General features: G+C 44.6%; 4 non-coding genes across 4 annotated transcripts; 2 read left to right on the top strand and 2 right to left on the bottom strand.

Moving 5' to 3' along the window:
- Positions 1-6,892: 6,892 nt before the first annotated feature.
- Positions 6,893-6,966, top strand: trnan-guu (transfer RNA asparagine (anticodon GUU)). The gene has a single exon. It is a non-coding gene; the product is annotated as a tRNA-Asn (tRNA).
- Positions 6,967-7,734: 768 nt separating this feature from the next.
- Positions 7,735-7,807, top strand: trnaf-gaa (transfer RNA phenylalanine (anticodon GAA)). The gene has a single exon. It is a non-coding gene; the product is annotated as a tRNA-Phe (tRNA).
- Positions 7,808-8,109: 302 nt separating this feature from the next.
- Positions 8,110-8,182, bottom strand: trnaf-gaa (transfer RNA phenylalanine (anticodon GAA)). Its single transcript has one exon. It is a non-coding gene; the product is annotated as a tRNA-Phe (tRNA).
- A 415-nt stretch (positions 8,183-8,597) lies between these two features.
- Positions 8,598-8,670, bottom strand: trnaf-gaa (transfer RNA phenylalanine (anticodon GAA)). Its single transcript has one exon. It is a non-coding gene; the product is annotated as a tRNA-Phe (tRNA).
- Between the last annotated feature and the right edge of the window lie 16,345 nt (positions 8,671-25,015).

Raw genomic sequence — 25,015 nt, 5'->3', positions numbered from 1 at the left:
GTTTGAGTTCCAGCAGGGCCATTTGGCTCCTGACTTCATTACAGCCTTGGTCCAAACATGGACAAAAGAGCTGGATTCTAGAAGTGAGGTGAGAGTGACTGCCCTTGGCATCAGGCAGCGTTTGACTAAGTGTGGTATCGGGGAGCCCTAGCAAAATTGAAGTCACTGGGAATCAGGGGGAAAACTCTCCACAGGTTGGAGTCATACCTAGCACAAAGGAAGATGGTTGTGGTTGTTGGAGGCCAATCATCTCAGCTCCAGGACATTGCAGCTGGAGTCCTTTAGGGTAGTGTCATAGGTCCAACCATCTTCAGCTGTTTCATCAATGTCCTTCCCTTCCTCGTAAGGTCAGAAATGGGGATGCTCACTGCTGATTGCACAGTGTTCAGTACCATTCAGGACTCCTCAGATAGTGAAGCAGTCCAAGCCCGCATGCAGCAAGACCAGGACAACATTCAGTCTTGGGCTGATGAGTGACAAGTAACATCCGTGCCACACAGGTACCAGGCAATATCCATCTCCAACAAGAGAGAATATATCTCCCCTTGACGTTCAACGATATTACCATTTCTGAATCCACCATCACCAACATCCTGGGAGGTTAACATTGACCAGAAACTTAACTGCACCAGCCATATAAATATTGTGGCTGCGAGAGCAGGTCAGAGGCTGGGAATTCTGTGGCAAGTAACTCACTTCCTGACTCCCCAAAGCCAGTCCACCATCTACAAGGCACAAGTCAGGAGTGAGATGGAATACTCTCCACTTGCCTGGATGAGTGCAGTTCTAAAAAGACTCAAGAAGCTCGACACCATCCAGGACAAAGCAGTATGCTTGATCGGCACCCCATCCACCACCTTAAACATTCACTCCTTCCACCATCGGTGCACAGTGGTAGCAGTGTGTACCATCTACAAGATGCAATGTAGTAACTCGCCAAGGTTCCTTCAACAGCATCTTCCAAACCCCTGAACTCTACCACCTAGAAGAATATGGGCAACAGTTGCAACGGAATATCACCACCTGCAAGTTCTCCTCCAAGTCACACAGCATTCTAACTTGGAACTATATCACTGTTCTTCACCGTCACTGGGTCAAAAACCTGGAACTCCCTTCCCAACAGCACTGTGGGTGTACCTACTGGACTGCAGTGGTTCAAGAAGGCGGCCACCTCCTCAAGTGCAATTAGGCATGATCAAACAATGCTGGCCTTGCCAGCGACGCTCACATCCCATGAAAGAATAAAATAAAAATCCTTTTCTGGCTCAGTACAAGTCAGGTTATGTTACTATTGCCAACACATGGCCAGTACCTCTCCAGTAGCTGGGACTGTTTATGCTACACTCCCAAATCAGACCACCAGAGAGCGCCAGAGACATATAGAAGAGTGGCCACTGACAGCATGTGTTGTCTGCACCACAAGCGTCGAATATCTTCAGTCTACTGCATTACAGTGTTTTTTTTTGGATAAGGTCCAAGATGTTTGGATCAAAACATGATGACCAGAAAGAATTCTAGCTGTTCTCTTTACAGATGCTGCTGACCCCACTAGAGATATGCAGCATTTTACCAGTGGAGGTACTATTTACTGGTGTTAATGAGTGCCCTGGCAATGCAGAAGTGTACCTCTCCCTTGATGCCTGGGTCAATATGTTCCCCAACACTAACCGGCAGGGTAAGGTAACACTGTGACAGGTAGTGGTTGGAGTTGGCGCCCTGATTCTTTTCTTAGTATTCATTCAACATCTTGGGGCTTACCATTGACCAGAAACTGAACTTGTGCAGCTACATAAATACTGTGACTACAAGAGCAGGTCAGAGGCTAGGAATCCTGTGGCGAGTAACTCACCTCTTAACTCCCCAAAGCCTGTTCACCATCTACAAGGCACAAATCAGGAGTGTGATGGAGTACTCTCCACTTGTCTGGATGAGTGCAGCTCTAACAACACTCAGGAATCTCAACACCATCCAGGACAAAGCAGCCCCGCTTGATCGGCACCCCATCCACCACCTTAAACATTCACTCCCTCCACCACCGACGCACAGTGGCAGCAGTGTGTACCATATACAAGATTCACTGCAACAACTTGTCAAGCCTCCTTTGACAGCACCTTCTAAACCCGCAACATCTTCCACCTAGTAGAACAAGGGCAGCAGATGCATGGGAACACCACCACCTGCAAGTTCCCCTCCAAGTCACACACCATCCTGACTTGGAACTATATCGCCATTCCCTCACTGTCGCTGGGTCAAAATCCTGGAACTCCCTTTCTAACAGCACTGTGGGTGTACCTACCCCACATGGACTGCAGCGGTTCAAGAAGGCAGCTCACCACCACCTTCTCAAGGGCAATTAGAGATGGGCAACAAATGCTGGCCTAGCCAGTGACGCCCACATCCCATGAAATGAATAAAAAGCAAAATCCCAGGATGTGGATGTCGCTGGGAAGCGACCATCCCATAGTTGCCCTGGTACAAAAGGCCACTTCAGAGAGCAGTTAAGAGTCAACCACGCTAGTATGGGGACTGGCATCGTATATATGAGCAACAAGGGCAGACTCCCTTCTGTAAAGGACATTAATTCTTAATATCAGCTATAAAGAAAGAAAGACTTGCATTTATATAGCGCCTTTCCCAACCTCCCAAAGCATTTTACAACCTCATGAAGAAATTTTGAAGTGTAGTCACATGTTAGCTAATTTGTGCAGAGCAAACTCTCATAAACAGCTAGGCGATAATGGCCAGATGATCTGGGTTTTTTTTTAAAGTGGTTTGTCGAGAGATAAATATTGGCCAGGTCATGGGGGAGAGCTCTCGAGCTTGGCTTTGAATGGTGCTGGGGGACCTTTTATGTCCAGCTCAGAAGTTGGCTGGCACCTCGGTTTAACATCTTGTAAAAAAAACGGCATCTCTGACGGTGCAGCACTCCCTCGGTACTGCACTGGAGTATGAGATTAGATCCTGATTTTAGCTAATCCCGATCCATGCCCGAAACCCCATCATTGATTTTTACAGCCGCTGACAGTCCCGCCGTGTAATTTCCGGACTTTCAGTTTTTATTTCGGATTCCCGACATTTGCCATTTTTTTTCCTCTAAGCTCAGCAATCAATCTGACGTCATTTCCCATTATAACGATTTCAAAAGACATTCATTCTCTCCACTTTTATGATATTGCCTAACAGAGAAAGTGAATGCATGGAAGCCGGAAATGAGTTTCAGTAAATGCTCCTATGCTTTACACACAAGCTCGCCCAGCCTGTGTACTCTGGGAGCCTGCTACACGGTCTGTGCTCAGCCCCAGCTATTCACTGATGCCAGTATCAGTGAAACAATCAACAATTGCATTCACATACTGTCGTTCATATCAAAATGTCTCATAGCATCTTACACAGTTGATGTTAAGTGGGCAGACGAAGGCATTTTCCTCGGGAATATGATTGAGATACTGTACTCATTGTCCTGTTCATATTTTATTTAAATCTTCACACGTGCACAGAGACAGACTCACACACAGGTAGACATACGCAGGCATACACACACACAATCATGCATGTACATACCTACATTCACGATGACACCTCTGCAGACTCCCACACGCAAACACAGATAAATAACATGCATCCAACATACACAAAAAAATAGGATCACAGTCACACATATAAACACACAGAAATACTCATACATAGGATCCACTAAAGTAATAACACAGGAATAGAAAGAGGAGTAAACAGAGAAAACCTAGAACGTAGGAACAGGAGTAGGCCATTCAGCCCCTCGAGCCTGTTCCACCATTCAATGAGATCATGTCTGATCTGTATCTCAAATGCATTTACCCGCTTTCGTTCTGTATCCCTTGATACCCTTGCCTAACAAGAATCAATTGATCTCAGTCTTCAAAGCTTCAATTTACCCCGAGCAGCTGCAGCCTTTTGATGCAGTGGGGGGAGATTTCCAAATTTCTACTACCTTTTGTGTGAATAAAAAATGTTTCACAATTTTCTTAAATGGCCTAGCACTAATTTTAAGATTATGTGCCTTTCTTCTTGATTCTCCCACCAGAGAAAATAGTTTCTTTAACATAAAACAGCTCCATCAGGGGAGATTTAATTGAGGTGTATAACATTATGAGGGGCCTAGATATTGTGGATAGGAAGGACCTATTTCCCTTAGCAGACAGACCAATAACCAGAGGGCATAGGTTTAAAGTAATTGGCAGAAGAATTAGAGGGGAGTAGAGAATTTTTTTCACCCAGAGGGTGGTGGGGGTATGGAACTCACTGCCTGAAAATGTGGTCATGACAGAAAACCTCAATGCATGTAAAAAAAAAACTTCGATATGCACTTGAAGAGCTGTAACCTACAGGGCTACGGACCGAGAGGGGGAAAGTGGGTTGAGGCTGAATAGCTCTTTTTTCAGCCACAACAGGCACAATGGGCCGAATGGCCTCCCCTATGCCATAAATTTTCTGTGTTTCTATTAATAGCATACAGTTCTGGTCACCATACAATAGCAACCCATGGAAGAAACCAAACAAGTGCTATAGTGAAGAGCCTGGGATATGGGGACAAATTAATGGAGGGTCAAATTTAACGGGGCTATTTGCCAGCAGGCTGAAAGACAAGGGAAGGCACGCAGATTTTTAGATTTAACTATTTTATGCAGAAGAAGGCGAACATGTGGAACAGACTCAGCGAAGGCAGGAAGTGGGGAAAAATTAAGGAACAATTGCATAAAAATTTATGAGAGTGGGCAATTGAGAGGGATTAATTTTGGGACTGGCTTTATGTATTACAGTGTTCTCTGTGGCTTATACTTTCCTATGTTCCACCTAATTAATATCATTTGTAGGGAATTAAAGCATCAAGTTGCAGACTAACTGAGATTCATTGGGAGATCTGGATATTCCACGACTTTCAAGTGCATCTTAGAATAATAATAACAGGATTCAAAATTGAGTTTTGACCGTTTCAAAATATACCTAAAAAGCTAATGCAGCCCAGACTCAAAACATTATCTGATTGGAGCTTCTTCTGTGGTTCTTACTTGGGTTCTGCATTGGATTAACTCAATCTGTAGAGAAATTGAAATTGCCGTAGATAGTGTGGGGGAAGCAGATGTAACAGAAAGAAAAAGGAGTGACACGAAATGCAGAGAAGAGGGAGCTGAAGGAAAGAGGGAGGAAAGAAAGATGCAGGGAAAGTGAGAGAAAGGTGAGGGGGAGAGAAGTGGGGCAGGAGATAAACAGCAAGTGAGAGGATGTGAGAGACAGAAAGTGAGATGGGGTGGAAGAGGGAAACAGTCAAAGGGAGAGAAATGGGAGGCAAAAAGAGAGACAGAAAATGAGAGACGAGAGAGAAGCAGAGGGAATGAGACTTGTGGAGTGAGTTTTGATAGAACTGTTCAAAATCCTGAGGGGTCTACACAGAGTGGATAGGGAGAAACTATTCCTGTTGGTGGAAGGGTCGAGAACCAGAAGACACTGAAATAAGGCGATTGGCAAAAGATGCAGTGGTGACATGAAGGGAAACTTTTTCATGCAACGTGGTTAGGATCTGGAATGTACTACCTGAGACTGTGGTGGAGGCAGATTCAGCTGTGGCTTTCAAAAGGGAACTGGATGAGTACCTGAAGAGAAACAGACTGCTGGCCTATGGGTAAAGGGTGTGGGGTGGGACTAGCTTTTCTGCTCTTGCAGAAAGCTGGCTCAGACCCGACAGGGCCAGTCATAGAATGGTCACAGCACAGAAGGAGGCCATTCGACCTCCCATTTCTCTCCCTTTGACTGTTTCCCTCTTCCACCCCATCTGACGTTCTGTCTCTCACATCCTCTCCCTTGCTCTTTATCTCCTGCCCCATTTCTCTCCTTAGCCATGTGAGCCGCATGGAAGATGGCAGGATCCCCAAAGACACATTGTACAGCGAGCTCGCCACTGGTATCAGACCCACCAGCTGTCCATGTCTCCGCTTTAAAGACGTCTGCAAACACGACGTGAAGTCCTGTGACATTGATCACAAGTCGTGGGAGTCAGTTGCCAGCGATCGCCAGAGCTGGCGGGCAGCCATAAAGGCGGGGCTAAAATGTGGCGAGTCGAAGAGACTTAGCAGTTGGCAGGAAAAAAGACAGAAGCGCAAGGGGAGAGCCAACTGTGTAACAGCCCCGCCAACCAATTTTATCTGCAGCACCTATGGAAGAATCTGTCACTCTAGAATTGGCCTTTATAGCCACTCCAGATGCTGCTTCACAAACCACTGACCACCTCCAGGCGCTTACCCATTGTCTCCAGAGACAAGGAGGCCAAAGACTTCTCTCCCCCTCACCTTTCACTCACTTTCCCTGCATCTTTCTTTCCTCCCTCTTTCCTTCACTTACCTCTTCTTTGCATTTCGTGTCACTCCTTTTTCTTTCCCCTTTTCTCTGTTACATCTGCTTCCCCCACACCACCTACGGCAATTTCAATATTCTCTACAGATTGAGTTAATCCAACGCAGAACCCAATTAAGAACCACAGAAGTAGCTCCAAATCAGATAATAAATTAGAAAATAAAAGGAGAGCAGCTCTTATGTTTTAGCTCCTTAACAGCTGTAACCAGAGTTTGTGGAGCGATAACATTTGTGTTCTGCTGACTGCCCTAAATTTACCAGTTTGCTAATATTTTATGAGCGGGGAGTGGGAATTGCTTCTGCTGCAGTGGGAGTTTAAGATGATGTTAGGAGTAACCACATGACCCAGGCGAGTAAAGCCAAGGTTATGGTGCAGAGATTTTTTTGCTTTATGAAACAGTATAGCCTGGTGAGAGCATCAGCCTTACTGCAAGCAAGAAAATTATATAGTGTATATAGATTCTATCAGCATGGCAACAAATAGGTCTGCGGAAGAAGTGTTTTTCGTGTCTCTGTGGCGCAATCGGTTAGCGCGTTCGGCTGTTAACCGAAAGGTTGGTGGTTCGAGCCCACCCAGGGACGTAAATTTTATCAGTGATTGAATTGAAAATTATCAGAGAATAGCAACCGTTCTGTTTATCACATTTTTATTTTGCCTCAAACGTACTGGCACCGATTTTACTGCAGTCCGTTTCTAAACCCTTTTCGATTGCTTTAACCAGCAATCTTCTCACTTCGCCTCCTTTTCATATTTTTTGTAACAAAATATTTATTATCTTCAAACCTAGCCACTTCAAAACCAGAACTTATTAAATGTATCGTTTTTAAAGATATTACTTTCCTTCCACTGTTTATACCTTTCGAAAATACGTTTTAAGATAAAACATAGTTTGCAATTTAGTATAGTCCGATTGTTCATTGACAACTGCCCGAAGCACAGATTTTTATACAAACTTTCTGTTTAAACTGGTGCAAAGATGAAAGAAAGGATAAACGTTTTAGATATTTGGACAGAAAGTGATTTTAAAATAAATAGGCTCTAGTAGGTCTTTAAAAATCGATTTAACATTTTTTTTGTTAGCTAAAAATAATGTATGGAGTGTAAAAAGGATACATTGGTTGAAGAGTGGTCGGTAAGTATTAATGTATCTTTTTTTAGTGAGATCATTTGTTACAGTCAGAAGTTTCTATTTAACTCTCTCATGTTGGGAGTGTTTGAAGTGAGCCTGTCCCCCAGTAAAGACACTGAGTAGGTTGCGACAGAACAAAACATTCACAAAGAAACAAACCAAAATAAAAAAAGATTAAATGGGTGCATTACTGAGACAATGAAACAATTTTAAAGCGGAAGCCGAAATAGCTCAGTTGGGAGAGCGTTAGACTGAAGATCTAAAGGTCCCTGGTTCAATCCCGGGTTTCGGCAGATGTCAGTTTTGTTACACTAAAATTTACTGCACAGTGGAAAACATGCAGCAAGAAGCTTGGAGAGACAAGAGGACAAGTTGTCATCTTCTGACTCCTTGATTTAGTTTTGCCTCCTTAGCAATGTTAAGCGGCGGCTGCTGTCAGTGGTTGCTCATTATCTAGTAATTCAAAACGGGAAATGTATGGACTCGGTAGGGAGAGGGACAAAGAGGGACAGAGGGAATGACAGGATCGTGGATTTGGCCACAGCAGGGACGATAGTGCAAGGAGGTGGAAGCAAAATGAACGATCACATTCTCCTGCCGAAACCCGGGATTGAACCAGGGACCTTTAGATCTTCAGTCTAACGCTCTCCCAACTGAGCTATTTCGGCTGCGACACAAAAGTAATCCAGAATTAGGTATGTAGATGTGAGCAGGGCTTTGAGGCAGCTTTTGGTCATAAAAGGTGCAACGCTTTTTCACTCATACTGAAACGTGGAACAAAAAGTTTGGATGAAAGTAGTCACAATTATCCTAATTGTTATAGTTTCTGTAACTTTGCCTCTTAAAAATACTGGAGGCTTAACTAATTATGCAGGAAATTAGAACAGAAGTTACTGGACATGCTCAAGTTGGGAGACGGACAAAAGTTCTGTGACAGCATAGGAGTGATCAAACAACAAGAGAAATCACAAGTGTAAAATAAAAGGAGGTAATAATAATTTGGTATTCATTTTGGATCGGGTTTGGTATTCATTCTGAATTCTGTGATACAATCATGGAAGTAAAAATTTTAACCACCCTCCTTGCCGAAACCCGGGATTGAACCAGGGACCTTTAGATCTTCAGTCTAACGCTCTCCCAACTGAGCTATTTCGGCTGGTAAAGACAATTATTTTGGCTGTCCTCCACTCTATCACTTTTCATTGAAAAACTTTTCATTCTTAATATCTTCCAGTTCTCATGAAACATTAATCTGAAACATTGACCTGTTTCTCTCTCCACGGATGCTGCCTGACCAGCTGAGTATTTGCAGCATTTTCTGTTTTGTTTCAGATTTCCAGCATCCCCAGTATTTTGCTTGTATTGCTCTCATCAATCAGTGTACTCAGGGGTATGCAAATTAATTTTTACTCAAAAACTATTTATCTCCAATATCTACATGTATATTTTGCAGACTGCACCCACCCTCAACTCCTATATCCTCTTTAACTAGCATCTCTCCTCACCTTTTCTCTCCAAGGCATCCCAAATCCATGCCCACTTCTCCCAAAATCATAGAAAGTTTAAGGCACAGAAAGAGGCCACGGCCCTTTGTGTCTGTGCCGGCCGAAAATCGATCCACCTATTCTAATCCCACCTTCCAGCATTTGGTCCGTAGCCCTGCAGCTTATGGCACTTGAGGTGCATATCCAGACTCCTTTTGAATGTGTTGAGGGTTTCTGCCTCAACTCCACGACCCTTTCAGGCGGTGAGTTCCAGACCATAACCACCCTCTGGGTGAAAAAAACTTTTCCTCATCTCCCCTCTACTTTTTCTACTAATCACTTTAAATCTATGCCCCCTCGTCACTGACCTCTCTGCTAAGGTGAATAGGCCCTTCACCTCCACTCTATCCAGGCCCTTCAAAATTTTGTACATTTCAATCAGATCTCCCCTCAGCCTTCTCTGTTCCAAGGAGAATAACCTCAGTCTATCCAATCTTAGAACATAGAACAGTACAGCACAGTCTTGCCTCATAGCTGCATTTTTCCAGACATAAAAACAAGAAATGTTGGAAATACTCAGCAGGTCTGGCAGCATCTGTGGAGAGAGAAGCATTTTTCCAGTCCTGGCAACATCCTCATAAATCATTTCTGTACCTTCTTTAGTGCAATTCCATCCTTTCTGTAATGAGGTGACCAGAACTGCACACAGTACTCAAGTTGTGGCCTAACCAATGAGTTATACAATTCCAGCATAACCTCCCTGCTCTTATATTTTAAAATATCCTGTTTGAATTTCCTCCAATCTGATTTCCACCTTTCCAACAGCACTAAAATGGCCCAAAGCAAAGCCATGAATTGCATTCTGTGTGACTGTGATCATGGCAGGTTATTGCTTATTGTCCTGCCTGATATCTCTTCATCCTTTGATGTGATCTATCACATCTCCCTTCCCTCGGCTACTGCAAGCTGAACCAGATTGTTTGCAATCTTGGCATCCTGTTCCTTCCTGAGCTGAGTTTCCAACCATATGGCTTCTCCATCACAAAGACTGTCTACTCCCACCTCCATGGTAACACCCACCTCTGCCACTACTTCAGCTCGTCTGCTGCTGAAACCCTCACCAATGCTTTTGTCACCTCCAGACTTGATTACTCCAGGGTCCTCCTGGCCGGCCTCCCGTTCAGCACCCTCTGTAAACTTCAGGTCCTCCAAAACTCTGCTGCATTGACACACTCACCCATCACTCGTATCACTACTGATCTATGCTGATGTTTCATATTTAAAATTCTCACCTCCACAGCCTTGCTCCTCCCTAGTTCATTAACCTCCTTCAGTGCTACAACCCAATCCTACACACTCCACATCAAATCCTATGGCCTCTTGTACATCCCTCCTACTTCATTCTTCCCCACTGTGAGAATAAGAAATACTGAAATGTTGTTTCTACAGCTTGTGGAAAGTTACCAAGAAGTCATTTGTACTCAACATAATGAAATCACTGAAAAAGAGAACTGATAAAGGTATGTAAGCAGGGACCTTAAGACAGTACATCACTGACAAAGAGAACTGATAAGGGTATGTAAGTGGAGACCTTAAGACAGTACATCACTGAAAAAGAGAACTGATAAGGGTATGTAAGTACAGACCTTGGGACAGTACATCACTTAAAAATTGTGCTTAAGCAGATAAAAGAGAAACAGCAAGAGTTAGAACAAAGGATGTAGTGAATAAGAAACTGCCCCACTAAGATAAAGGCTGACAGCTGCAAGTTAAAGCACACAATGGAGAGCCAAATAAGGTAAAACAAAAACAAGAGTTAGGGGCTAGAAAGTTAGAGTAGGGGGAGAAGTAAACAGAGGAGGAGACTGTAGCAACCATAGGATAGGTTAGTGTCATAATACGTTATAACCAATAATGTAAAATAAAGGCGTGGACAAATGGATTTGTATTGTATAAACATGAACTGAATATGTTGATCGGGGTGCCTGCTTGTAGGACACCCGATCTTGCAAGAACGTTAAATAAACTTACTTCTTCAGAGTTTGACTTGGTGTAAATTATTATCAAGTGGGCTACATTTCTCACACCACCATCAGTAACTGTGCTTTCAAACTCCTAGGCTCTGGAATTCCCTTCCTAAACACTTCCATCTTTGACCTCCTCCTTTAAGACATTTCACAAAACCCACCTCTTTGAACAAGCTTTTTGGCCACCACTCCCCAACATTTCCCTCTTTGGCTACTATTCATTTTTCCTTCTGCCAATGTCTCCCTTTTATAAATATCACCCTAGTTGCACCCATGTCCCACCTGCTTCGTGACATCACCCATCCTTTGCATCCTGCCACCTCCCTATCCCCCATGTTCAGTGGGTAACACCCTCACCTGAGTCAGAAGATTGTGGGTTCCAATCCCATTCCAGGGCTTGAGCACATAAATCTAGACTGACACTCCAGTGTAGTGCTGAGGGAGTGCTGGACTGTTGAAGGTGCCATCTTTCAGATTAAATATTAAACCAATGCCTCGGCTGACTTCTCAGGCAGACATAAATAATCCAAACCCTCTATTTCTGGGGAATTCTCCCCAGTGCCCTGGCCAATATTTATCCCTCAACCAACATTATTGAAACAGCTTATCTGATCATTTTCACATTGCTGTTTGTGGGAGCTTGCTGTGTGTAAATTGCCTGCCATGTTTCCTACATTATAACAACGACTACACTTTAAAAGTAATTCATTGGCTGTAAAACACTTTGAGATGTGCTAAGATCTAGAGTAAGACTTGAATCCACAACTTTCTGGTAAGAGTGCTACCTACTGAGTCACAGCTGATTGCTATGACAAAAGATGAAGGGGAGTGGGACTAATTGGATAGGTCTTTCAAAGAGCCAGCATGATTGGTCAAATGGCCCCTTCCGTGATTCAAGGACTGAACTGGGTGAGCAGATAAGGGGGCAGAAGATTGGGGGTAGGGATTTTGAGACTCCAGGATGGTAGGAGATTATTTGTTGCAGTTTAGTAAGACCAGGCTACAGCAGCTGATTAGCAACCACAAGCATGTGTGTAGGAGGGTGGGTGGTTATCAGTTGCCGGTAGTGTCTGAAATTATAAATTTGTTATGTCAGCTTGGTTCTGCTGAAAGCAGACTCAACTCCATAACGAGTTCAATTTCCACTCCTGACTCGTGCATAAAACCTAAGCTGACACTCTAATGTGGCACTGTACACGTGCCTGTTCACTAGGCCTACTTAGCAGATTAACACCATTATGCTATAGAAAAAAAAAATTATACACTTGTCAATAGTATGCCAATTTTTTTCTTGTGTGAAGCAAGGGGGCAAACCTATACCCACCAGTCTAATGCTGCACAGCTCAAAATACTTTTGCCAAACACAACCCGAGTCTGAAAGGGTGAAATCTGTAAATGTTCAGCTGGTTTGTTCTTCGCCGTTCAAGCAGACATGATATGAAAATTTTACACCCCCACCATTAGGCTCTCTTGAGATCTCGATTACAGCAGAGGCTGCCACACACCCATTATTCCTAATCCAATCACACTGCTTCACCACACTGCTGACTGGTCTATATTCAAACTCGCTTGTAAGGCAAATCAGCCTCATTTATTCTGCCCTCGAGGGGCCATGGTAACACCTAACATGATATCAGCCAATCACACAAATTCCTTGTAGCAGCACCAAAGCCTACTTTTCAGCCCCTGTTAGTGCCCTGGGGAAGCAGGGAGGTGGTACATAGGGAGCTGCAATAACCTAAAGGCTTGCCTTTATACATGGATTGTAAAATGGTGAAAATTCTATAGCTGCTATGGAAAAAGTGATAAATAGATCCCAGATAAACAGCCACATTGCTAAACGGTTTCTGCAACCATCACTGTAAAGCTTCAATCAGCTCCTTCTACCTTGCTTCATGAGTGACTGCACCCTCTGCACCTGATCCTGTCGATATGGGCACATTAAGTTGATGCAATACCAGCTCAGGAAGCAGCATGTTCTTTCAATCATTGACACAAGCCAAGTTATCGAGGTTTTTTTCCCCAAAAATATACTTTATTCATAAAATTTGTTAAAAAGAATTACATCATAATTTATATTGGACATTTCAGAAAGTGCAACAGAGATCAGATCCTATCAACACAGAACATGAGGTGTCTCACAATCTTACCATTCCATTTTATATACAATGCACATTTACATTATGTAGCAAAAACATTCTCTGGTGTATACAGCCCGAGGGGTTTTACACGGGTTCGAGCCCCTCATTATACTACGGCAGGAGAACATTACACAGTGGCCTTTCCCCATTGAGCCTTAGCGGCAGCTGCCCCAGGCTTTAGTGCATCCCTCAGTACATAGTCCTGAACCTTGGAATGTGCCAGTCTGCAACACTCGGTTGTGGACAACTCTTTGCACTGGAAGACCAGCACGTTTCGGGCAGACCAAAGAGCGTCTTTCACCGAATTGATGGTCCAAGCCACGTTTTTTTTCCAAAAATAAACTTTATTCATAAAAATCTGTAATAAAAATACATTACAAAACAGTTCCATGTTGACAGTCCAGAAAGTGCAAAAGAAATCAATTTTAAAAAAAAAGAACGTCAGTTGCCTCACAACCCTTCCAATCCATTTTACATTCAATGTACATTTGCATTACACAGCAAAACCATATTTGGTGTATACAGCCCGAGGGGCTTTACAGACATTCCACCCCCTCAGTTCACTATGGCGGGAGGACCTTACTCAGTGACCTTTCCCCATTGAGCCTTTGCTGCGGCTGCCCCAAGATTTAGTGCGTCCCTCAATACGTAGTCCTGGACCTTGGAATGTGCCAGTCTGCGACACTCAGTCGTGGACAACTCTTTGCACAGGAAGAACAGCAAGTTTCAGGCAGACCAAAGAGTGTCTTTCACCGAGTTGATAGTCCTGCAGCAGCAGCTGATGTTTATCTCAGTGTGTGTCTCTGGGTACATGCCCGTAGAACACAGACTCCTGTGTTACAGAGCTGCTTGGGATGAACCTTGACAAAAACCACTGCATCTCTTTCCAGACCTGCTTTGCAAAAGCACATTCCAGAAGGAGGTGGGCAACAGTCTCTTCCCCACCACAGCCACCTCGAGGGCAGCGTGCGGAGGCGGTGAGATTCCGGGCGTGCAGGAAGGATCTGAGGGGAAGGACCCTTCTCACCACCAGCCAAGCTGGACTACGTTTTGGTGCTTGTTTGAAAGTTCTGGCGATGAGGCATTCTGCATTGAGAAGGGCTGCCAATTTCTGATTTCTGCCCTCTCTCCCTTCCGCTTGTTGATGAGGGTGGTGATGTCTTTCCTCATGGATTCTGACATGCTGCCGGCCAGAAGCATACTCTCATACACTTCCAACAGGTCAGGGCTGATCCAGTCCCACAGAGTCGAATACAGCTCAACCGGTAAGGTTGCTTCTGGGAGTTTTACTCGTCTCGAGGGACCTGACGACCTTTGTCAGCTCGTCCAGAGTTAGCTGTTTGTCCAGTCTCTCCCTCCTGCTGTCATCTAAATCCTCCATGATGGATGAAAGGAAGGACTGGGAGGCCGTGCTGTCCATGGGCATCACGTCGTACAGTCAGGCATAAAAGGATTTTCTGATCCTTAATATGTTGGACTGTGATGACATTACCGAGCCATCCTCTTCCTTCAGGCTGCTGATCACAGAGCTCTCTCTGTCTACCTTTTGGAAGAAGTAACGCGAGCATGTCTCATCCTGCTCAACGGAACGGACTCTGGACTAGAAGATGATCTTGGAGGCCTCCTTGGCAAAGAGCGAGGCCTGCTGGCTCTTCACCTCTTGGAGATCCTCCTTGACCTCGACCCCCATCGACTGAAGCTGGAGCAGATTTTGCATACTTTTCTGGAGTCGGAACATTTCCCCCTGTCTCTCTCTCTCTCACCCTCTGAACACCTTTGAAGATAAAGACCCTCTTGATGTTCTCCTTGATCGCTTCCCACCAGTGCACCGGAGACTCAAAGAGGGGTTTCACGGTTCTCCAACCATTGTAATCCCTTTTGAGTTCCTCAATGACCTCTGGGGTTAGCAGTGTAACATTCAGCTTCCATGTCCCCATGCCAACCCGCTGGTCATCCTGTAAGTGACAGTCAGCCAGTAGGAGGCAGTGGTCAGAGAACAGCATCTGCTTGGCGTTGGTGGATCTGACCGTGACAGCATGGGACACAAACAGGAAGTCAATCGTGGAAAGGGCAGACCCGTCCGTTTTTGACCATGTGTATCTACGCTGCGCTCCGTCTGCAGGTTTGCTGAAGACATAGTGCAGCTTGGCATCTTTTACTGTTTCCATTAGGAATCTGGACGTAGCGTCCAGTTTGCTGTCGTCACTGCCGGATCATCCAGCTGCATCAATAATGCAGTTGACGTCACCGCCTAGAATGACCGGCCTGGATGTCGCCAGCAGCAGTGAGAGCTGTTCACTGTATTGAACCGGGGGCGTACACGTTGATTAACCGGAGTGGAGCATTGTTGTACATTACGTCTGCTACGAGGAGGTGACCGCCCACCACCTCCTAAACTTCGGAGATGGTGAAGTTGCTTCTCCGCAGCAGAATACTCAGGCCGGAGGAACGGGAATCATTTCCCCCTGACCAGATCAATGGCCCTTGGGACCACCATCGCGACCATCGCCTGTGAGTGCTGAGGTGCGGTATCCCACACTCCTGCAGAAACAGTAGGTCGGCTTTGACCTTGGCAAGGTAATCCAAGGTGGAAACACATTGCATAGTGGATTTAACGCTACGCATGTTAATAAAAGCAATCTTTATACCCATTTAAAAATGGATGTTGCTTACCACATCAGGTGTCCTTACTCGTCCCAGTCGTTGGGTATTTTCCTGCATACCCAAAGCGTGCACAAGCTGTTTTACATTTGTTGGGTTCAGAAACCGCTCCTGGTTACTCATGAGGGGGGTTTGTTCCACTGGGGTGATATCGGGGGGGTCTTGTAGGCAGCAAGGCTTGGGCTGTCCTCTGCTGATAGTGTCTTTCCCCTTTGTCGCTCCCCGAAGACATAACTGCTCCCGGCTTCCCGGTGCTGGAGTGCGCTAGACGCTTCGTTGCTCTCGGTGTCCCGGAGGGAGGGTGCGCTGGGCATCTCACTGGGTTTGGCGCTTTGGGTTTGGGGCGCACTGGGCCCATCGCTGCCTCCAGTGCCCTGGAGCTTGGGGACTTTATCTTCCAGCTCCTTTGAGTTCTGCCGCTTCTTTTGCAGGTGTCATCTTTCTGGTCCTTCCTCGTCCAATGAGGAGGAGCTGCCATTATCTGTCTCAGACGGTAGCCTCCTCTTGCCACTGGTTTGGGTGGTGACCTGTTCCTTTTTTGGAGGTTTCTTCTTTGTGGTTTTCCTTTTTACCACTTGCCACTGACCAGTTTGTCCATCTGCTGCCTCCTGCTCCATTGATTCTGTCTGTAGAGGAGGAGTTTCCGGGCACGGGGTAGGTGTTGGGTCGCTGGTTGCAGCTGCCTCCTCTTTCTTCTCTTTCTCAGATGGACTTTCCTCGCTGCAGAGAGGAGTGTTTGTCTCCTTCCCAGCACCAGAGGTGTTCACTGTTCCTTCTCCCAGCCTTTCCTTGGACCTTGCCGCCTTGCATAACTGAGGCAGAGTTTGGGGCAGATTTTGTAGAGGGGGCCTGCCTCACCGCACAGGTTGCAGCACTTACTCTGTTTACAGTCCTTGGTGTGATGGCCTTACTCCTTGCAGTTCTTGCAGATGATTGTGCTGCAGTTGGCCACCACATGACCAGATTTGCCACAAGTACGACAAATGATGGGCTGCCCCGCATAGACCAAGAAGCCTCGACTTCCCCCGATAGCGAAGCCGGCCACCTCAACGTACCTGGCGAGGAAGGTGAGTACATCCACCACAGGAACATGGGGGTTGTAGAGGTGAATTGTCACCACCCGGTCACGCTGTGATGGCAGTGTGAAGAGTGGCTCCACTGTGAGGATCGACAGCGGTGCCCGAGTTCCGTTCTCCTTGAACACCTTCAGGAACTTGCATCCCGCCACATTCTTGAACGTCACATCGAAATATCCACTGCTGGGGAAGTCCTGCAGGCAGACGATATCTGCAGCTTGGAATCCACAGCAATCAATAAGGGTTTTCTTTATGAAGAAGGTGCAGTCAACCAGTGCACCTCCTTCATTATCCTTCAGAACCACCCGAACGGTGTTACGCACTCTCTGGCCTGAAGCTCTAGAATTGGTTACAGCTATTTTGCTCAAAACTTACCTGGAACAGGATCAAAGGCCAATGATCATGGTCTCTCCCCTGCCAAGTAAATATCAAGTTATCAAGTTTCCTTTTTCAAAAATATACTTCATTCATAACAATCTGTAAAAAAATACGTTACAAAACAGTTCAAAACAGCACCAAGTTGACATTCCAGAAAGTGCAGAGGAAATCAGTTTTCTTCAATACAGGAGTGAGTTGCCTCACAACCCTTCCATTCCATTTTACATGAAATATATATTTTACAGCAAAACCATATTTGGTGTATACAGCCCGAGGGGTTTTCCATGGTTCCAGCCCCTCGGTTCACTATGGTGGGAGGACCTTACACAGTGGTCTTTCCCCATTGAGCCTTTGCTGTGGCTGCCCCAAGATTTAGTGCGTCCCTCAACACGTAGTCCTGGACCTTGGAATGTGCCAGTCTGCAACTCTCGGTCGTGGACAACTCTTTGCACTGCAAGGCCAGCAAGTTTTGGGTAGATCAAAGAGCGTCTTTCACCGAGTTGATGGTCCTGTAGCAGCAGTTGATGTTTATCTTGGTGTGCGTCCGTGGGAACAGACTGTAGAGTACAGAGTCCTGTGTTACAGAGCTGCTTGGGATGAACCTTGACAAAAACCACTGCATCTCTTTCCACACCTGCTTTGCAAAGGCACATTCCAGAAGGAGGTGGGCAACAGTCTCTTCCCCACCACAGCCACCTCAAGGGCAGCGTGTGGAGGCGGTGAGATTTTGGGCATGCAGGAGTCTGCGATGCTGAAGGAACAGCGAGATAGTTCCAAGTCAGGATGATTAGTGACTTGGAGGGGAACTTGGCGATGGTGGTGTTCCCTTGCGCTTGCTGCCCTTGTTCTTATAGGTGGTGGAGGTTGGGGGTTGGTTGAAGAAGCTTTGGTGAGTGGTTTGTTTACAGCACTTAAGTCCCCTCTGGTACCTTCTGTAATATCCTGGGTTTGTTAAATGCTGCAAAATCCCTTCTACCTGCTGTTAAAATGGAGGCATTAGCTGAGTCTGCTTGAGAACCAAACCAGTGTCCTCACCACTTCCAGGATTTCCCACCTAAAGTCAAGGGGGGGGGGGGGGTGGTGGTGGCGTGTTGCATAGTTATGGCAGAAGATTGAGAGAAGCCCATGGAAATTCAAGGCCTCAGTGAGCATGTTCACACATGTTGAATGGCCACTTGGGTTGAGGTACCAGGGTCTCCAGCCCCTCCATGCTGAGACACTGTTAAAATCTCTCAAGGCCTCAATGATTAGATCATGGACCAGTGTCAAATTTGGCCATAAGCATCCAGAGACAAATCTATAAACCCATGCTCTCATTTAGGATTGGAAAAAATATTCTTTGCTTGATAATTACTGGCAAGGGGAATAATCCACTATCAGAATTTGATAGCCAGCTTCTACTGCTTTAGTCCACACTGGCCAAGTAGCAACCACGTACATCAAGAACAGTGTTGATATCACATGAGGGTTACCAACTCTGATTGGATGTATTCCTGCAGGTTTCATCACATGATCTCCCACCTCCAACTGCTCCGCCCCACTCTCCTGCCATTGGCCACCCAACACATCCATCCTCATATCGCTCTGCCTTCCTACGACCAATCAGAAAGAAAAAATACTCTTCCTTACCCTATTGGATGATTCTTGACTTTCAGTCAAACAGCCTTTCTTACCAGCTCCAATATTTTTGTAACTAATAAACAGAAGTGTTCAAAAAAAATGATTTAAAAAAACACATTTTTAATGCCCCGATGATTTCTTCCCAGGTGTTTTGCTCACAGCAGTGTTCTGGGGATTAATCCTCAATTCCTGGAGACTCAAGGCCATTCCTGGAAGGTTGACAATGCTACAATTGCACAGCTGTGCTGATGATTTGGGTTTAACACATACATAAAATGGTTGGCTTCTTTTTTAGGTCAAGTAGATTATATCAGTATATTTATCTTGGTCTCGTGTATTTAAGGGATTAATAGCCACTTGTAGAGATTCCCCTATATCTGTAGCTTGTTTACGGCACTTAAGTACCCTGCGCTGCCTTCTGTAATACCCTGGGTTTGCCAAATGCTACAAAATCCCTTCTACCTGCTATTAAAACAGAGGCACATACATTGGCTGAGTCAGCCTGAGAACAAAACCAATGTCCTCATCACTTCCAGGATTTCCTGCCTAAAGTCAAGGAGGCGGGGGGAGTGAGAGTGGGGTGGTGATATTAAGCAGGGTACATATTCAAATGCTATGCAAATAACAGAAACATGTCTCACAGTGTTATTTACATAATTTGGTCTCTAGCAACACCTGAAGTAAAGTATACACCTATGCATTTGTTATGTAAAGCATTGCTATGGGCAGCAGGCAGGCCATTTAAAAATTGAAGGTCTGGAAAGACTATACAATTGACAAAAGATATGGCACAAAGTGCTTCCTTTAAAAAAAACATGTGCTTGAAGAGCATTAATTTGCAGGGTTATGGGGAAAATTCTGGGGTGTGCAACTAAATTGGACAGCTCTTTCAAAGAGCTAGCACAAGCATGATGGGCCAAACGGCCTCCTTCTGTGCTGTAAGATACTATGATTCTATCATGCCCGGTCCAGGAGTGCACTGACAGCTCATCACTGCCCTCTTCTCATTAAAAAAAATGATGATTTGGTCATTATCATGTTGCTGTTTGTGGGACCTCATTGTGTACAAGTTGGCTGCTGTGTTTCACTACATTACAACAGTGACTGCACTTCAAAAGTACTTAGTTGACTGTAAAGTCCCTTGGAAAGTCCTGAGTATGTGAAAAGCACTATATAAATGCAAGACTGTCTTTCTCCCTTTCTTTATAACCCAGCAGGATCCTGCCAAACTTAATTAATTGAACTAAAATAAAAGCAAAATACTTCAGATGCTGGAAATCTGAAATAAAAACAAGAAAATGCTGGAAATACCCAGCAAGTCTGGCAGCATCTGTGGAGAGAGAAGCAGAGTCATCATGAAGGGTCACTGACCTGAAACGTTAACTCTGCTTCTCTCTCCACAGATGCTGCCAGACGTGCTGAGTATTTCCAGCATTTTCTTGTTTTTAATTAATTGACCCTTTGGCCAGGAGATTGGCTAAGACATCATTGCATGGGTGGATGTCTGGCCTCATTAGCTTCCACTAGCTTAGGTCCTCTGCTGTTGTTATGTCACTGGACGCGTGGTGGTGCCAGACTTTCGCCTCACCCCCATTCAATGACTAGACTAGGCTACTGCCGTCATTGGAACAGGAGTAGGCCATTCAGCTTGTCTGCTGTGGCTCAGCAGGTAGCACTTCTTGCCTCTGAAACAGAAGGTTATGACTTCACATTTCATTCCAGAGACTTGAGCATGTGATTCAATTTAACACTCCCATGCAGTACTGAGGGAATGCTGTGCTGTGAGATGTTAAACCAAGGCCCTGTCTACCCTTTCAGGTGGGCATAAAAGATCTCATTGTTATGTTTTTACTGGTTTTGCTGGATATTTTAGTATCTAATTTATCTCAAAACAATGCACATATGACACTAATTCTAAATCAACAACAGGTTTATTTACAGTACTTTAAAAAATCACAGCGCTTACAAGATTTCAGTACAATGTCTTCTTCAGAACACTCTTGTGGTTACCAAAACTTTTCAGCTCTCTCTAGTTTCAGTTTCAAACTAGGCTAAAGTAATCAAGCACAGTGAACACAGACAGAGTAATACAATCAAACCCAGATCAATCAATCCATTGAACACTACACTCATAGTACATTTTCAAAGTAGGAAAGGGGGGGGGGGCTCTTCCTGGTGTCCTGCCCTGACTTCAATCAATATCACTAAAATCAGATAATCTAGTCATTATCACATTGCTTTTTGTGGGAGCTTGCACTGCGCAAATTGGCTGCTGCATTTCCTATATTACAATAGTGACTACACTTCAAAGTACTTGATTGGCTGTAAAGCAATTTAAGATGTTGTGAAAGGTACTATATAAATGCAAGTCTATGTTTCTATCCTAGCTTCTATCCTATCTTGTCCAATCGACACCTCTTTTGTTATCTCTTGCCCTACCCCTGCTTTACTTGCTTAAAATCTTTTATATTTCTAATATCTGCCAGTTCTGATGAAAGGTCACTGACCCGAAATGTTAACTCTGCTTCTCTCTCCACAGATGCTGCCAGACCTGCTGAGTATTTCCAGCATTTCTTGTTTGTGTTTCAGATTTCCAGCATCTGCAGTATTTTGCTTTTATTTCTATGTTTCTTTTCTTGTTTTCTTTCTGGCCTAAAATATGCTTCCTAACCCCAATCCTCTTGTGTCAGTCCCTTTTTCCATCTCTCACTGTCGTCATTCGTAGTCAAATTGTTTTACTGACATGTTATGGGGCAGTTTGAGGGCCCACCAGACACCTGGTGGTAATTGAATTCCTTTAGGATTCTAAAGTAGAATCAGAAAATATTTCAAACCCTAGAAAATATTTTGACTCGAAATAGCCAATACCCTTTTGTATTACTCACAGGTAGTCTGAAAGCTGTCGGATTGTCATAAAAACCCAACTGGTTCACTGATATCCTTTAGGAAATGAAACCTGCCGTCCTTACCTGGGCTGGCCTATACGTGACTCCAATCCCACACCGACATGGTTGACTCTGAAGTGGGCTAGGAAGCCATTCATGTGTATCAAACTACTACAAACTACAGAGGTTCAAAAAGAAGGCCGACTGCCACCTTCTCAGGGCAACAGGGGATGGGTAATGAATGCTGGGACTTGTTATTGATGCCTACCTCCTGGGAATGAATTTATAATAAAGGTCTGGAGAAGTGTTGTGATGTTTAGTTGTATGAAGCCTGGCCTGTCCCTCGTCGCTTCGGAACTTCCTTTGGGGAGTGGTCTAAGTAGTCAAATCCTGAAATCAATTACAAACTAATTGTTATTGCTTGGGGAGTGGCTAGGTTATCTGAAGGTCAGACAAAAAAAGAAGTCAGCAAGAAATGACTGACTTTCTTATTTTGATATTAGCTACCGCAGTGCAGACTGGGGAACAAGTTCCTGGGGTCATTTAATGAAATTGAGTTCCCAGTTTAGAGCTTTATCCAACGGGAATGTGAATCAGGAATTCAGATGCATGTTTCCCACGGGTTTTTCTCCGTTGTGAGGGGGTGGGGGTTGGGAGTTGATGGTATGAGGTAGCTCTGAAGATTTCATTACACGACCTCTCACCTCCAAATGCCCCGACTCCACAATCATCTGCTATTGGTCGCCCAACACGTCCATCCTTATGGGGCACCACCATCCTGCAGCCAATTAGAAAGCGAATAGACAGTTCATTATCTAATTTGATGATGCTTCCAATTCAGTCAAACAGCTTTTCCTACCCATCTCCAATATTTTTATAACTAATAAACCAAAGTGTTCAAAGTAAGTGGAAAAAAATCTTCTATGTTCCTCACAGCAACGACCAGGAGATTAATCTTTAATTCCTGAAAACTCCAGGACAATCCAGGAGGATTACATAGAGTTTACAGCACAGTAACAAACCATTTGACCTAACAGGTCTATGCTGGTGTTTATACTCCACAGCTGCCTCCTCCCATCGCTCTTTATCTAACCCCATCGACATATCTTTCTATTCCTTTCTCCCTCATGTACTTATCTGGCTTCCCCTTCAATCCACCTTTGCTATTCATCTCAACCATTCCCTGTGGCATCAAGTTTCCACATTCCCGCCAATCTCCAGGTAAGAAGATTTTCCTGAATTTCTTGTTGGATGTATTGGTAACTATCTTATATTTATGTCCCCTAATTGTGGTCTCCCTGAAAGCAACTTTTCGACAAACCCATTCATAATTTGAAAGGCCACCTCTCAGTCTATTGGAGGAAAGATGCCCAGACTGTCAGTCTTTTCTGATAGTGTTCCTAGTTCTTGACAATATTCCTGATAATTTATTAAGCTGAAGGGCTCATTGGAGATCCTAGGAGTAGAGACCTGAATTCTCAACCAGGAAGCCCCAGTCTTGTAACATTACCTCTGAAATCTTATTAACGTTCAGAAATTATTTCATTGCATTGATTCCACTTTGCGGGTTAGTCCTGAACAAGTTGGTGGGGGTGGGTGGGAGACGGGAGCTGCGGGGGAGGGGCATAAATACAAGATCGCCACTAACAGATCAAATAAAGAATTATGGAATAATTTCTTTTATGTGTAGAATGGGCAGAAAGTGGAACGGGCTTCCACATAGAGTGGTTGAAGCAGGTAGCATTGATGCAGTCAAGGGTAGATACATGATGAGGAAGGGAACAGAGCGGTATAGGAAGCAGGGTGAGGAGAGAGATTATGAGAGTGGAAGGAGGGCCGTGTGAAGCATAAACACCAGCATGGGCCAGTTGGGCCGAATGGCCTGTTGCTGTGCTGTGGACTGTTATTCTATTATTCATGTAGAGTTCTCTGTTGAATGACTTCAACAAGTTATTCCAATAATCTCTGGAATTTCAACAGATGACTTAATGTGCAGACACCACCTACACTTAATGATCTAGAAAAAAAGACACATATACAGATAAACGCTCCACTCTATTCTGTTTCCTCCTTTCCCTGAAAAGCAGTTTATTTTTTTAATTTGTTTGACTTATTTTTGGGGTTAGCCATTTTTAGTTCTCCTGAAGTGTGGAATTGGAGTCATTTATACACCAATGAGGGTCGGGGTGTGTGGAGGTGGAGTGGGTGGTTGATTTCTATGCCTGATATTGTAACTAATTGGGTTTTGATAATTACCCAGTTTTTCCTAGACATCAGCAGGTTTTTAAAGTTCAATTATTGCAGGTTGCTACAGTAGGATTTTCATGACTTGTATTCTGGCCAGGATGTGCTCTCCTGTCTACAAGTACAGTACGGCTCGTACAATGCATGAGGGTCGAGTGATTCTTTTTGATATTTTAACCCCCAATATCTTAATTTCTGTAACCATACAACTTTAGTTTGCCATAGAAATCTCCATTGGATACAAAATTGAACAGATGGAGGGGTGTTGTAAAGAGAAAGAGAAGGAATAGAAAGACTTGCTTTTCTATAGCGCTCTTCATGGTCTCAGGACATCCCAAAGCAACAACTTTTGAAGTGTCGTCACTGTCATGGGAAACGCCATGGCAAGCTGTGCACAGCAAGCTCCCACAAACAGCAATGTGATAATGACCAGGTTATCTGTTTTTGTGATGTTGGTTGAGGGAGAACTCACCCACTCTTCAAAGTTATAACATGGGATCATCGACAGCCACCTGAGAGAGCAGACAGGGTCTCGGTTTAACATCTCATCCAAAAGACGGCACCTCTGACAGTGCAGCATTCCCTCAGTACTACACTGGGAATATCAGCCTAGATTTTGTGCTCAAGACTCTGGAGTGGGACTCATACCACAGCCTTCAACTCAGAAGCATGAGTGCTATCCTCTGAACCACAGCTATCAGCCGGGTAAATTGATAAATATGGGCAGATTAACAAGGTGCAAAGAACTTATTGAACTTCCTGAACTAGCCAACCCGCTTAATGCATTTGTAGTCAACTCCTCATAGACAGCTGCCAGTGATAAGCATGGGTGGTGTACATGCAGGATGACAATACTTTAAACATTCACTCCCAGCAGGAACTGGGGGCCACAATAGGTATAAACATTCCAGAGACTTTGCTGAATGTCTCTGGGGGAAGTTACTTCAACATCGGGCTACGGTTCAACTGCTCGGACCCATGCAGA

Source organism: Heterodontus francisci, chromosome 19 (genome assembly GCF_036365525.1).
Source record: "Heterodontus francisci isolate sHetFra1 chromosome 19, sHetFra1.hap1, whole genome shotgun sequence".
NCBI lineage: Eukaryota > Metazoa > Chordata > Chondrichthyes > Heterodontiformes > Heterodontidae > Heterodontus > Heterodontus francisci.
The sequence above is the reverse complement of the archived record's forward strand: the minus strand, read 5'-3'. Positions and strand labels throughout refer to the sequence as shown.